This window comes from Dioscorea cayenensis, chromosome 2 (assembly GCF_009730915.1).
Source record: "Dioscorea cayenensis subsp. rotundata cultivar TDr96_F1 chromosome 2, TDr96_F1_v2_PseudoChromosome.rev07_lg8_w22 25.fasta, whole genome shotgun sequence".
NCBI lineage: Eukaryota > Viridiplantae > Streptophyta > Magnoliopsida > Dioscoreales > Dioscoreaceae > Dioscorea > Dioscorea cayenensis.
The window spans coordinates 3,221,004-3,228,671 of NC_052472.1; positions in this window are offsets into that span (position 1 = coordinate 3,221,004).

Here is a 7,668-nt window from a genome sequence, read left to right on the forward strand (position 1 = left end):
TGGAAGCATGTATTGCTGTGCCAACTTGTGATGATGCATCGAACCCTTTTTAACTGGTAAGTTATATTCATAAAAGGTACACCTTTGTTCGAAAAACAAAGGTATTTGGATGTTGTGCTAATTTTGATGTATAAAAACAGTGGTACTTAATTTTGTTCTAAAACATGGTATTTGATGTTAAAATATAATTTTAATGTATACAATAGGGAAAAAATTTGACCACCTGTTCTATAAATGTGAAGCAATGAAATTCTCCAATGTATTTTTTGTACATCTGCTGTTAAATTAGTTACTTATATACCGCAGGAAATATTTTTGTATAAATGAAGGAAACTTAGTCGAATCAAGCAAAGCAAATTTTGGTGCAATTCTTTATCGTACTTTAAATTTAATTGTCTATACATGATTAATCAGAAATCACGAAAATCTTACTTCTATAAAATGGTGGATTAAATCCTCAAATTATAAATCCTCCGCACTATCAAATACAACTATAAAATCATGGATGAAGCTTTTACAAGAATAAACTCAAAGCTTTAATCTAAGCAAATCAATAATAAATCAAAGTTCCATAAATCAAAGTTCTGCAAAATCAAAACCCAAGGCCTACAACAATTACCACTGAACACAAATTCATCTTGCATGACTGTTTGGCTTCTGGAGTTATATTGGCTCACGAACATGAGATTAGTCGTAGAGGGGAAAGCGTGGTATCGTTGATAAGATCCCACCTATTGATATAAGAACTTAGGATGATGGATCTAGTTTCTTCGACTGGCAATTCCACCTTCGAGCGGAGGGGTGGTGCAGTCTCACTTGATGCGCGCAAGTACAATGATGAGGAGAAGTGGTTTCCACGGCCAGTGAGCTCACCCGCAAATTTGGAGAAATGAGGGCGGGATGAGAATAGAAGAGCTCTCGGGGAGAGAGAAGAAGAAAATGGGTTTTCATTGAAAACAAGCGCCACGTGTCATCGTGAAGCGAGACACTGGGATAGGAGCTTGCTTCACGTGAACTTGCGTGACGCAGTTGGCGTTGATGCCAGCAACATCCGTGACTCAACAAACCCGGCCCGGACTCATCGAAAGCAAACCCTTACCGTGAATAGCTCTTGCACGGCCACTGCTGAAACACATTGAAGTATGTAGCTCCACTTAGTTACAAATTAAAATCAGTGTTCAAGTTTGTTACATGAGGAAAAGCTAAGTAATATGAAAAATTATAATCATTAGATACCCACAATTTATAAGTAAATATGAAACGATTATTGATTTATAAAGTTAGAGGTGCTCGCAGATAGTCATCACATTATATAGTTACCCAAATTAATGTGATAATTACGATTTGGAAGTTTAATTTTATCTAACAAAGATCAAGACGCGAGTCATAAATCTTGAAAAGCATTATAAGACTAAAAAGAAAAGATTTGAAAATTAATGATCCAGACTCAAATTGACTCCTTCTCCTATTGAAATGTGACTAATTTTATATTATTAATCCATAATTTGTTGTAAGTGGCATACATTAAGCAAATCAATTTTAGCAAATATGTAATCTTTATTAGTATTAAACTAAATTGTGACGCAGTTCGCTCCACATAGAGGACATTAGTTATCATTTTCGTACGTAATTTTCCCAAGTAACTCAAATAATTAAAAGATTCCTCGTTCCCATCTTTGTCCTCATCCTAAATTTTATAAGTAATATGAAAACATTTTTATTATATATTATTATTATTATTATTATTACTGAGGAATTATAAACAGTCATTTTGAATAGTGTGATCCATTCACAACTAATTTCTAAAATCAAATAGATCTCTTTCCTAAATCATAACAAATTAGCGTTAATTTAGCCCTTTGACCAAAGATATTTCTTGACGTGTTAATAAAATTAAATTTTTTTAACACATATTCATAAAACAAGAAACTCTCGATGCTGACCGACTATAAGATCATTTGCATGTACTATAAGATCATTTGCATGTACATATTCACTATATCATTGTACCCGTTGGTCACGGCGTATTTCTACATGTGTCTTTTCCAAGCTAGGTGTGTCTAATACTACGGTGATGGCCACGCAACCTAGTATACACTAGAAATCGATACACAGAGTTCTCATGCATACCAACATCATGAAGTGCACCAAGTATGGATCACAAATAGACCAATTGCAATAGATATATAAATCAAAGCATCCAATCTACACAAGTTCACCCCCAAGGTTAACCTACATCCGGTGACCTTTGGGTTTAGTTGTTCATGCTAGTAACATACACAGTAGAATCCATGAAAACAACTAAAGAAAATAACATCAACTCCCTCAAGAATGAGAAGCCGAATGATGCTTGAGAAACCCGTGGAGAAGCTCCTTACGTCGTCTTCAACCTCTACAAGTGTGCCCTAAGCGTGGATCTCGCCAAATCACGATCTCCTCGTCAATTCCCATTTCAGAAATGCCCTTTAAAGCCTTCTTCTAGTTCGTATCTAGAGTGGTGCTGGTGAGCTTCAAGAACTAGGCTCCTCCCCTAAAAAGGTGCCTAGAATCCTCCTAAAACCCCTATCTCGAGGATAGTGATGCAGGCCTAGCATGCGGGGCGACTTATGGGCCATGAAGTTTCCGATGTAAATTGCGAAATCGTGTGAGAGTTTGCCTACGGTAAAACTGCTTTCTGATCTCTTGCATCACGTCCGTCTTCACGCCTGTAGCGCTGCCCATATGAAACTCGAGGACTTAGCATATTCTTCAAGTCTTAGGTGCTCTGACACCTTTCACGGTGTGCATCTGCATCTAAAAGCAGTGTTTTCGGCATCGATTTCTTCTTGAATCTCTTTGTTGAGCTCACCTAGGCTTTTTTTATGCCTATAACACAAAAGAAACAAATTTAGACCATGAAAGGGCATTGATTCATCAAGAAAGTGCACAAATAATGCGTACAAATACATATAAAATACATACATTTAGGTGTTTATCAGTCTACACCTAAAAATTGATTAAAGTATACATAAAATAATGCCAGAAATTCATAAACATGCCATAGTGTCTAATTGACATTAAACCCAAGTATTAGCTAATCGATTCACATCAAAGTCCGAGATCCGATCAGCGAATTAAAACCCGCTTCTCATCCATCTCCTTCTCCACCACCAAAGGACCACCGATCGATCTGCGAGGCACATCTAATGGGCACGTGTCCATAACCAACTCTGCCATCCTTATTAAACGCTCCCCCCGACCATACACTACCATCATCAGCTGAAGAGGTCGCTCATCAGCATGGAGCCACCACGAGGTTGTACGGTAGACCCTTGTGAAGTAGGTTTTCGTTCAATTCCAACCCAATTTGTTCTGGATAAGCATTTTTGAGTTAGTGTCTACGATTTTCCTTTGTCTTTATGTCTGGGTATGACATTAGGGTTTTAGTTGTGTAGAGTGAAATATGGCTCTTGTTATGAGATTGAGCATCAAGTGTGTTATTGAAGCAGGTTTAAGTTTGTTTATTCTTCAATTCCAGCATTTTTTTAGTTTGTTTATTCGTTGGTTGTTCAACTGGTCCCCCAGAGTAGGGTTGGCTATGTCAAAGCATGTGGATGAAAATAAATGAGATTCTTAGTCCCTCTATTTTTGAAGGACATTGTTGCAACAAACAATAAATTTTTTAAGATGTTCTTTAATCTTTATTGAGGAAATAAATTGATCTTTGATCTCATTAATCTGTTTTCATCCATGAGGATGAACAAAAGTCTTTTCTACCTTTCTTGGTGATATTTAGTTGATATCTCATAAGTTCGATCAACTTCAGAGAATATTAAATTTTTCCTAATTTGTCTTTCTCGGAGACAGATATGACTTGGTTATTATTATTATTATTATTATTATTATTATTATTATTATTATTATTATTATTATTATTATTTTATAGCTTTTCATGGTAGCATAAACTTTTGCTTTTATCATTATGTTGAATATGTTGAGAATAGGGCTGAACTCTACCTTTTTGTCAAAAGCAGTAGAGAAATTATTTTCTTAGATACCACAATGGAGGCACACTGGTGAAAGAAGGGAGGCCAAAATACAATGATGGGATAGTGGATGACTTCGGTGTGGACCCTGACAAGCTTTGGTATTGGGACATGTTAGGAGATCTTCAAATGTTGGGCTATGATGTAAACTCAACTATGGATTTATTTTTCATGGATGGGTGTGGAACATTGAAGCACATCTCCAGTAATCTATGAAATTTGAGGACTCGCTAAACAACTTAGAAACAAATTGCGATTAGATGTGATATGTTGAAAGTGTCCAGTGATAGCCATGTTTGAGCTTTCTAGGTGATTCGAAAGCCTAAAGTCGGGGATAAGTTCTTTGCATGATTCGTTCAACAAGTGATGCTAATGTTGTACATGCTATTACACTGCTAAAAGTGTTGGTTACAGATTTAGGGAGTGAAAGTAAAGAGGAGTGCAACAAGAAAGAGGCAGGTGTTGCTCCAACGAATGAAATCCCAACTGAAGATGAAGATGATGCTTTGCTTACTTATGCATTGCAAAATGTAAGGGCAGTTAACTTTGAGGAGTACGACAATGAGGTTGAGGCACAAGAAGATGTGCAATCTGATGTGCTGCTGAATTCTGCATTAAGGAGTGAAGTTCCACTTCAGGAGCAGGGTCAGGAAAATGAATTTGATGCACAAGAAAATGAGAGGGTTACTAATGTGGTAACCAATGCTGAAGGAAGTGTATAGGATGTTGAGATGCTGGGCAATTAGAGTTGTAATGGTTCTAGTACGAATCATGAAGAAAGTCTTTGTTAGGTGCCTTTAGAAGAATGCAACTCTGAGGAAGATGCTTCAATAAATGAAGCTAGGGAGAAGGTGAGGAATTATGTTGAGCTTAAGAAGAGCTTGCAAGTAAATGCTGAGGATACACCAGCAGGAAATATAGAAGATGAACGCTTTGTTAGGAGCAATGATAGGAGTGTCTCTAAATTTGAAAAAATGAATGGTTATGAAAGTGATTATATTTCATCATCTGATCCAGGAAGCTATGAAGACACAAGTGAAGGGTCAGACAAAGAGGATGCACAAAGACATAAATCTACTAAGAAGATCTTTGATCCCACCAGTCTATTGGAGGATTTTTTCCCCTTGACCTCAACTTCAAGGATCTGCAAATATTTTGAAGGAACTAGTGGAGTACTCAACTAGGGAGGGGTTTTGAATTCGAGACTACATCAAGAATGATGCGATGAGGTTAGAGTCGCTTATACGAAAAAGAAATGTAAATGGATAATTCTCTGTTCATCGTGTAGTGGGAAGAAATCATTTGTAGTGAAGAACTATGCTTCGCAACACACTTGCCTCCTTGGAGCTACCAAAAATAGAAGAGTAACAGCAACAGTGATTGCTAACAGGCTTGGTGAGATACTGTCTGCAATGCCTTTCATTACACCTAGACATTTGAGGTTACTTGTCAGGAAGGAGATGGGTGTCTTTGTCACAAACAAAGTCTACAGAAATGTAAAGAGTTTTGTCACCAGAAAAATTGAAGAGCAGTTCTAGGAGGATTTTAGAGTCTTGAATAGTTATGCCCTTGAATTGAAAGCCACCAACCTAGGAAGCAATGTCATTATGATGTCTCAAAGATTAAAGCCAGATCAGGTACCCACATTCTAGAAGATGTATATCTGTCTGATTGCTATGAGAGAAGGGTTCATTGGTGGGTGCATGAGGATTATAAAAGTTGATGGGTGCTTCTTAAAGGAGCCGTTGAAGGGTCAGTTGCTTGTAGCCATTGGGAGGGATGGGAACAACTAGATGTTCCCAATAGCATGGCCAGTGGTGCAAAAGGAGACAACTGAAGCTTGGACCTGGTTCTTTGAGTAGTTGAAGGAAGATCTCTGCATTGGAGATGGTCTTGGATGGTCCTTGATTAGTGACATGTAGAATGTATGCAAAATAAAGTAAATTTTTTATTTTCTTAGTATCATGATAGAGCTGAAACTCTGGAGGGTCTAATACGTGCAGCTAATGACCTATTCCCTCACATTGAGCATAGGATGTGTACATGCCACATCTATGCACGATGGGATAAGAAGCAGCAAGGCAAGGACCTCCAAATTGCATTATGGAATGTTGCTAGGTCAGCCACCCGATCGAGAGATGCAAAAATAACCTAAATTTGATGTCTAGCATGAATGGAGGACGAGGGAGCACTGCTAAGGACTTGTTGGAGAACTAGCCCATCACATGTTAGTGTGCTTCATTTTTCTCTGATGTAGTTAAGTGTGATATTATCGACAACAATATGTGTGAAACATTCAATGGAGTTGTGTTAGATGCTAGGAGTAAAGCTTTCGTCATAACAATGCTAGAGGACATTAGACAGTATGCAATGACTAGATTGACTGTTAAAAGAGAGTTTGTGTGTGAAATGGAGGTTTGATTGTGGACCAAACATAGTTGCCAAGATAGAAAGGGAGAGGAAAAGAGTGGTAAATGGCAAGTTAAATGGAATGGGGGTGTGAGTCATGAAGTATATTGGGACAACTTGGTCTTACATGTTAGGGAAGCTTTTATAGTCATGTTAGGGAAACATGTATGTTCATGTGGAAAATGGAGTAAATCTGGCATCCCCTGCCAGCATGCTATGTCTTCCATTGCTTTCAATGGTGCAGACCCTATGGAATTTTTCTCTAAGTGTTTCACAAGGGAATATTACCTTAAGGCCTATGAATCTCTAGTGAACCCAGTCAAAGGTAGAGAATTATGACCATCAAGTGAAGAAGAACCACTGTTGCCTCCTATGGTTAAGAGGATGCCTGGAAGACCTATTAAGAAAAAGAGAAGAGAACTATTGGAAGATAAGTATAAGAGAAGAACAAAAATCTCAAGGAGGGGAAGGATATTCAAGTTTAGTGTTTGCCTTAAAGAAGGAAACAACAAGCTCACATGCCCACAAAAAATCAAAGCAATGGTAAGATTTTTTACTTTATTGATATTATAGCACTTATTAACTTTGACAGTCCTAATATTTAAATCTCCTTTATAGAAAAACAATGAAAACCCACAAGAAGGTGACATTCTTCTATAGATATATCCTGCTGCTAATGTTTCATCTAGCCAGACAAGGCATAGAGGGGCAGATGCACTAAAGGGGTCATCAACAAAAGGCGTTGCACCTAGGAGAAGGAGAAATTTACCAATGAATCACTTGAGATCACGGTGTCCATGCACTAGCGGGAAATCTGCAAATAGGGCATGAAGTGCAAGGCAGAACAAAAAGAAAATCTATAACCATTGTAGCTCATTCTGACAGTGTGACAACTGACCAAACAATTGATAAAATGGGAGCTACTCCAAAGGGGAAACAATAAACAAATTTAGCTGCACACAAGGGAAAGAACCTCTTACCTTCTCACAATGCAGGAAGTTTCCAAACTCTGAAGGTAATATCTTTGTTCTGTAATTTAACAATAACTTCACTAACTTTACACTATAGCTGGTATGGAATCACTTACTCTATGGTTTAGGGGAGACACACCAGGGGGTTTATAATAGGAAGGGATGTTCCTCATTTTTTTTCTTTTGTCACTACAGAAGAATTGATGGTAATTTTTCTTTTAATTATGATAAATTGCAACCATGAGGATTATTCTAATGTTTTT